General features: G+C 35.5%; 1 long non-coding RNA gene across 1 annotated transcript; it reads right to left on the reverse strand.

Annotated features, from left to right (window-relative positions):
- Positions 1-2664: 2664 nt before the first annotated feature.
- On the reverse strand, positions 2665-7140 carry LOC122788313. The gene is made up of 2 exons (XR_006362631.1): positions 7069-7140; positions 2665-3565 (listed from the first exon to the last, which is right to left on the reverse strand). It is a non-coding gene; the product is annotated as an uncharacterized LOC122788313 (long non-coding RNA).
- Between the last annotated feature and the right edge of the window lie 1204 nt (positions 7141-8344).

Below are 8344 nucleotides of genomic sequence, written 5' to 3' on the forward strand. Positions count from 1 at the left end.
AGGGGTAATATAAGCAGTGTGCCTTATGGGGACTCTAAACCTGTAACCTCACAGCGAGGTTATTAGTCCCATGGCCACCCCTAGACACCAGGGGTAATATAAGTAGTGTGCCTTAAAGGGATTCTAAACATGTATCCTCCCAGTGAGGATATCAGTCCTCTGTGCCACCCCTGGACACCAGGGGTAATATAAGTAATGTGCCTTAAAGGGATTCTAAACCTGTACCCTCCCAGTTAGGATATCACTCCTCTGTGCCACCCCTGGACACCAGGGCCAATATAAGTAGTGTGCCTTAAAGGGATTCTAAACCTGTAACCTCCCAGCGAGGATACTAGTCCTTTATGTCACCCCTGGACACCAGAGGTGATATAGGTAATGTGCCTTAAAGGGGTTCTAAACCTGTACCCTCCCAGCAAGGATATTAGTCTTTTGTGCCACCCCCTAGACACCAGGGGTAATATAAATAGTTACCTTAAATGGATTCTAAACCTGTATCATCCCAGTGAGGATATCAGCCCCCTGTGCCACCTCTGGACACAAGGGGTAATATAAGTAGTGTGCCTTAAAGGGATTCTAAACCTGTAACCTCCCAGCGAGGATACTAGTCCTTTATGTCACCCCTAGACACCAGAGGTGATATAGGTAATGTGCCTTAAAGGGGTTCTAAACCTGTACCCTCCCAGTGAGGATATAAATCCTTTGTGCCATCTGTAGACACCAGGGGTAATATAAGCAGTGTGCCTTATGGGGACTCTAAACCTGTAACCTCACAGCGAGGATATTAGTCCCATGGCCACCCCTAGACACCAGGGGTATTATAAGTAATGCGCCTTAAAGGGTTTCTAAACCTGTACCCTCCCAGTAAGGATATCAGTCCTTTGTGCCATTTCTAGACACCAGGGGTAATATAAGTAGTGTGCCTTAAAGGGATTCTAAACCTGTAACCTCCCAGCGAGGATACTAGTCCTTTGTGTCACTCCTAGACACCAGGGTAATATAAGTAATGTGCCTTAAAGGGGTTCTAAACCTGTACCCTCCCAGTGAGGATATCAGTCCTTTGTGTCACCCCTAGACACCAGGGGTAATATAAGTAGTGTGCCTTATGGGGACTCAAAACCTGTACCCTCCCAGCGAGAATATTATTCTTCTGTGCCACCCCTGGACACCAGGGGTAATATAAGTAGTGTGCCTTAAATGTATTCCAAACCTGTAACCTCCCAGTGAAGATATTATTCTTCTGTGCCACCCCTGGACACCAGGGGTGATATAAATAGTGTGCCTTAAAGGGGTTCTAAACCAGTAACCTCCCAGTGAGGATACTCATCCTTTGTGCCACCTCTAGACACCAGGGGTAATATAAGTGGTGTGCCTTATGGGGACTCTAAACCTGTACTCTCCCAGCAAGGGTATTATTCTTCTGTGCCACCCCTGGACACCAGGGATATAATGAAAAACAAAATTAAACTTTAAAATATATATAAATTGCAAAGAGAGGAAAAGGCTTCAGACCATGAAACATTGCCAGTAGAAACCATAGCTTTAACCCACTGTGCTAAACAGAGTGTAAAAACTGTATTTCTTCTTCCTAAAATGCACTCAAAGCTGCGTTCTATGTAGACATTACAATTTAAAAATATAAATATCACATTGAGAAATACTTTTTTTCTGTCGAAGAAAATAAAATAAATTTCATGCTTATCTATTAAAGTAATAATCTATAACTATTCCACAATCATATTTGCTTGCACTGTAGAACTTACACTAACCAAGAAAAATAAATAAAAACAAATCACTTTTAAATGACTGCTTATTAAACTTAATTCATGATGAAACTAAGCAGAAAGGATAACATGTCTGTGCGTTATCCTTTGTCATTGTCATCCCCCTCAATAAACATTAGAAAAATATTGTCTTTTTAGTAATCTTATTCTAAACATCATCAGATCATCAGACTGCTGCACACATTAAAGATACACACACACATACACACACACACACACACACACACACACACACACACACACACGCGCGCGCGCAGACACACAGAGTCACACACACACACACACACACACACACACACACACACACACACACACACACACACACACACACACACACACACACACACACACACACACACACACATAGATATTACTACTGAGTCATGGACATACATCACTCCACCAATACAAAAGGTTTCATAGAATAAAAAAAATGTGCTGGAACCACCACTTTTCCCATCCCAGAAACTAAAACATCTATTTCACTAGTATTCCAACAGTTATAATTATAAGGGTCAGACAGATTCTTATAACCACTTGCCTCTGACTAAGGTGAAGCTGGGAAGACAAATATTTAGCTTAATATGTTCAGTAAACTGATTCAGTAAATGAAAATGACTGGCAATCAGGCATTAAATTAATTATGACAGTAGTTTTCATTTGTTGTCCCACCATATCCCAAGTTCAAACAGGATGGCTTATACATCTATTCCAACATTCTTGTATGTTTCTAATAAACAACTTCTTTTAGATATCTGAAGAATATCCTTATACTGAAATGGCTATATCTTACTAGAAGATGCATCTACTGTTATAAGGTGCCCATTCATTATTCCATTCCCCAAATAGGCTGCAATGTACTAATCAAGAACAACAATTTAAGCACAATATTAGATTATTTTATTTATTTATTTTTGCTGAAATGTGCAGCCAGGTATGTTTTCAATGTGTTATGATTACTTAGCAGTTAGCTACATCTGAGGAGGAAAAAGAAACAAGAAACACTCATGCATAAAAAAGGTTTAAAAAATCTTGCAGTAAGGTAAGTCTTTCAGTAGAATCTGATCATGCTTGTATAATGACTTCAATAATTTTAAGCAATCTGTTCTTTATTGCATTTTCTCAATCTAAATAAATCAGGTTACCATTCATTATAGGTACTGTCCCCCACCCCGCGATACATTTCTGCTTGCCTTAACTGAAGCATATTTTGCAGTTTCAGCTTCATCAAAGCAAAACAGGTTATAACAAAACCTGCTATAATTAACTTCTTCAGTAGCAGATGTTAGTTTATTATAACTCAACATTTGCTATTGCGTTTTCTTTATCTACTTGCATCCATTCATTAGTCCTCCTAGCCAACCATCAACCCACCCGTTTTTTGCACTAAGGGATTACTACATGCTGTAAACATGCTAAAAGATGGTTCCTGCATCATGAATCATTTCTACAGGAGACCCCATTTCCTAAAACATTTCCAGTAGAAAAAGTGAAAAAAAAACTACTGGAATAGAGTAGCTTTCAGTGGATAGAAGGAGTGGGTCAGAGAATGGTGTTGTAGCAGTGCCATTTTTATTTTTATAATAACAAGTTACAAATTTACGAGATCGGGCTTTTCTAGCTATCAGAAATGTTAACAGATTTTCCTCTGCACTGCTGTTTCAGTTTAAGGAACTCCAGCATCGTTCTATGGTAGAAAAGGGTGATAAAATGCTACAGAATGCATTGCAGCTGGCAAAAATGCTGTTTTTTGGCAACATGGATAATTTGATTTCTGAAACTCTCTGAAATAAAAAAAAATATCCATTACAGGAATTAAGCACAGATGTCTATATCCATTACAAGAATTAAGCACAGATGTCTATTCACACTTTTTTAAGCTTGGAGTAGGAGAAGCATTTTCTACTTATAGACTACAGAAACACACGCCACACACATACGCAAACACACACCATTATAATTATTGTAGTGTCAGCAGCATTGTTATTACACTCCAATAACAGTTACTCGACATCTGTGTTCACTGCTACTCTAGCAAAATGCCCAATATTAGCAACACTTAGAACAGCGTTTAACTCACGAGTTGAACTTCTTGGCATCCATGTCTTGAGCAAATAATAAGCCCATCGTGATCAGAGACCAGATCATAATCTTCTATATTGTTATTATTATTTCCTTATCTACCTTAGAAAAATCAGGGTTGTAGTATACAAGAACATCTTATGATGGGAAAACCAAACAAGTGAAGCTGGATTGGATCTCGGGTATTGAATGCTGCGATTATCTACTTATCCTGCTCCATAAATCTCCTATCATCTATCGGGAAATAAAAGCATGCTGCTTCTGCAGATCACTTTTTACCTTTTTATGGTGAAGTTATTCATGTGAACTCTGGCTCTCTGTACAGAATTAATAATAATAATAATAATAATAATAATAATGTTACTGTTTTGCAGGAAAAGCAAAGGTGTCAATAGAACCAAAAGGGCATGGGTACAAGGTTTCTCTATAGACTTTGTTTTCTTTTAATTTATTTTATATCCCAGAAACACTTGACGCTGTCTGAAAATGTTCTAAAACACTGAAATGACCTTTCCAGGATTTGTCAAATAAAAATAATATCAATTGCAAATAAAGCCTTAAAGGGATTCTAAACCTGTACTGGTTCTACCATTGAATTTTGAGTTCCTAATGTTCTCTGTTCATCTCACTAAATATAAACAAAGAATAAAGGTGAACAAGGACACCCTGCCTGGTTCCTCTGTTCAAACTCAGCTTGTCAGAGATGAAGCCTTCTACTTTAATCATTCCTTCGGACCCTTTATTTATCATCCTTATTAATCCTATTATCCTGTCAGGGAACACATATGTCTCTATTGCCCTACTCATGAAATATCAGCAGACTCTACTGAATGCTTTCAAGACCCACCAGCCATAATAACATTTTTTTTATACTTTGCTTCCCTCTGGATCATTATTGTCCTGCTAAGGTTATTAAATATTTGCCTCTCCTTCACAAGACTAAATCAATCCATATCTATCAATTTTGGCAAAACGTTTTCCATTCTCTTAGCTAGTATAGATGAAAACACTTTATAGTCATGGTTTGAAATTGAAATAGGTCTATATAAAGTTGGTTCAGAAGAGTCTTTACCCACTTTGAATAATACAGCCACTACAGCTTTCTTTCAGATAGTAGTACCCCCTTCAAAATATTGTTAAACAAAACATTCCAGATCATAATCTTCTTCAACCCAAAATTCCAAATTTCCAAAGGAATTACCATCTGTTCCTTGAGACTGCCCTGTTAACTGATTATGCTTCACCATTTTTATCTAATCTCTTCCTATTTTACCCGTTAATTGTTGAGCCTCATCTTCTTCTAACCTTAGCATGACTGAGCTTTGTATAAATATTTCAATTTATACTTATTCTTGGTTCCTCATTCCTCTGCTTTATACAAATATTCATAAAATTTATGGAACCTCTCTAATACTTATATAGGGTCATTTGTTATTTTTCTTGTCATAGGCTTACTGAGTCTTTTCACAACCTTTCTACTTTCTGTTGGCTAAATCATGCTAAAAGTTATTGCACTCTAGAGTTGTTATGAAAATATTTGCTTAACAACATTTCTAAACTCAAGCATATTATACAAATACTCCCTTATTTTCCCTTGGGCAGTCTGCAGTTACTCCTCTTCTTGTTCTGTGAGACTCCCCATATTCTGCAATACTTTTAACCTTTGTCGACCTCTCTAAATAATTGCTATTACTTCTTTCACATATTTTTGTTGTATTATTTCTAAAATGTTTTAAACACCATTTTCATTGTATCTCACTCGCTGGCTATCTCATCTATCTTCCCTAATAAATCTCACATAATTTCCACTGCACATTCTTTAAATTACTCTATTTTTAAAGAAACAAGGGAAAACACCAATGTCTCATTTTAACATCATTACCCTGCATCTTTATCTTAGTTTTTTATCAGTGCATGATCTGATATAGTTATCAGAAGGGTCTCAAAGGTTTCAGTTAAAAGCACATGCTCCTGTGAAATATAATTTCAAACCAGAAACAACAGTAAACCAAGCTGGAAAGCACAAACTAGTAACTTTGAAAATGAAAAAAACAGGATCCAACCAAGAGACACACTGAGGCACAATGAGCTAGCGCTTTCATCCACTTTTAATGATGTGAACTTCTTCAGAAAAACAAATAATAACCACCTAACCACCTTTTAAATGATTCATTACAGGAAATGATGTCATAGTCTGCACAATGAAATAAATTTAAAGTAATACTATGTAAAATAATTGATATATCTATAAAAATGTATATACATACATATAAATAATTTATATGTATGTATATACATTTTTATAGATGTATCAATTATTTTACATAGTATTACTTTAAATTTATTTCATTGTGCAGACTATGACATCATTTCCTGTAATGAATCATTTAAAAGGTGGTTAGGTGGTTATTATTTGTTTTTCTGAAGAAGTTCACATCATTAAAAGTGGATGAAAGCGGTAGCTCATTGTGCCTCAGTGTGTCTCTTGGTTGGATCCTGGTTTTTTCATTTTCATAATTTCAAACCAGTCTAACCAGTCATTGCATCTTGGGGGTTAATATGTAAATGCTGTTTGGGTTTCTGCTACAGAACTCACATCTAACATGCCAAGTATCCCCATGCACATCTTTATAAATCTACCCTCTTTTACTATAGTCTTCTTTCTAGGTCTCTTAATACATCTTCATTATTGCAAATCAGGCTCAAGCCCCACTCATAATTAATATTCTTTGCTGAAGCATATTATTTCTCCTAAACATTTCCTAAGTTTCATAACAGTAATTTTAGGTAGAATATAAATATACATCATCATATTCCTCCTCCCCTGACAATACTCCTTACTATCACAGATCTACCACTATTGTCTTTTTCTCTTCTCCTATCACTAGCAGAACATATCTTAAATTAGTGATATTACTCCACTTTTCCTTTGTCCCTCATATTCAGCTGAATGTCTGTCCTGAAATTCTTTCTTGTTTACATGTACATGCTCATTTCTTTCCAAATGCAGCTCCTGTAACATTGCTATTTTACACTCCTTAATATAATTCAATGCTTTGCTTTTAGTCTATACCTTTAAGGCTAATTACATTCTATGTTAATATTTATAAAGCAACCTTTTTGATAAAACACTATTCTTCCAAATTATTCAGCACAACAGTTCTTCTGAATATATATTTCTAATTTACAACTTACATATACTTACATATTGATTTCTGTCAGGCTGATCTTCTATGTAGTTGCTTCTTCTCATCTCTATATGAATCCATGTCTATAAAAGACAAAAACATTTTCAAAACCTCATACTCTTTTAACTCACTGCAAAAACAGAAAACTGCAAATGGTTCCAAAAAGGAAGTTTATTCCTCCAAAAAGGAGCAATTGATCCGAACTGACAGCTATACCGACAGAAATTACCTATTCCAAAGTTAGACATTCCCACTTTACACTGATTGCTGCATGACCTAATCACTTCTTTGCTCCCCTTCCCAAATATGAAAAATAGCTTGCATGTTTTCAGTTAACATTAACCTTTGCAATAAAAAAGTATACAGGCTACCCTTAAATAAATAAACTAAATTGTCCACTGTTATATTTAATTTATTAAGGTTCTTAGGCTGTTGGGAAAGCAACTACTTACATAATTTATTTGCTTCCCACACGTTCAAACTTCATTTAATTTTCATCGAACTGCATGTCAATGTACATTTCAAACAACTCAATTACATTTTACCATGTATATTTCACTCAGAACACACTGTTCAGACTGGAAATAGTTATTTACATCTGTAGGCTGTTTATTTCCAAATAAAAATGGATGATAATGGAAAAACAGCTAGTAGCTTTGCAAATGCAAAAAAAAGAATATCCACTTAAAATACACTGTTCACATTTCTTGTAATTAATTGCTCACACCTGCAGGCTCCCTGTTTCAACCTAAAAGTGTATGCTAATAGGGAAAACAAATAGAAGCCTTGCAAAAATGCAACAAGCTATTTGTCATGATTTTCATCACTTTCCCTTGTTTTTCAAGCCTATTTGCTTAAAATCCCTTTCCTAGAGCTTAAACTGAGTGCAGTAGTTGAAACATCCACCTCTATAAAAAGAAACAGGTGACCTTATTATCTTTTAGTTCTGAATATAGTATGATCAATACACTTTTACATCATCCCTCCATAACACACATTCACATTATATTAGCTTTGTTTCTTTTCTACCTTTATCATCTTGTTACAGTGTAAAGCCTCGATAAAATTCAAGTAAAAAAAAAATAATTTTTTGCACCTCTATCATATACAGCATTCACTGAGAATCCTGGCACCACCACTCATTAAAATATCTCTGACTGTATACTATATAGAACTGCTTTGCAATACATCACATGCATTATATCATAAAACGTTTATACACAAATATTAATATGAACAAAACATTTTACTTATTTACTTCTTCAGTGCTTTCAATGTCCTTTTAAACATTAA

This window comes from Protopterus annectens, chromosome 13.part0, assembly GCF_019279795.1.
Source record: "Protopterus annectens isolate FY-2018-M chromosome 13.part0, PAN1.0, whole genome shotgun sequence".
In the NCBI taxonomy this organism is placed as follows: Eukaryota; Metazoa; Chordata; order Ceratodontiformes; family Protopteridae; genus Protopterus; species Protopterus annectens.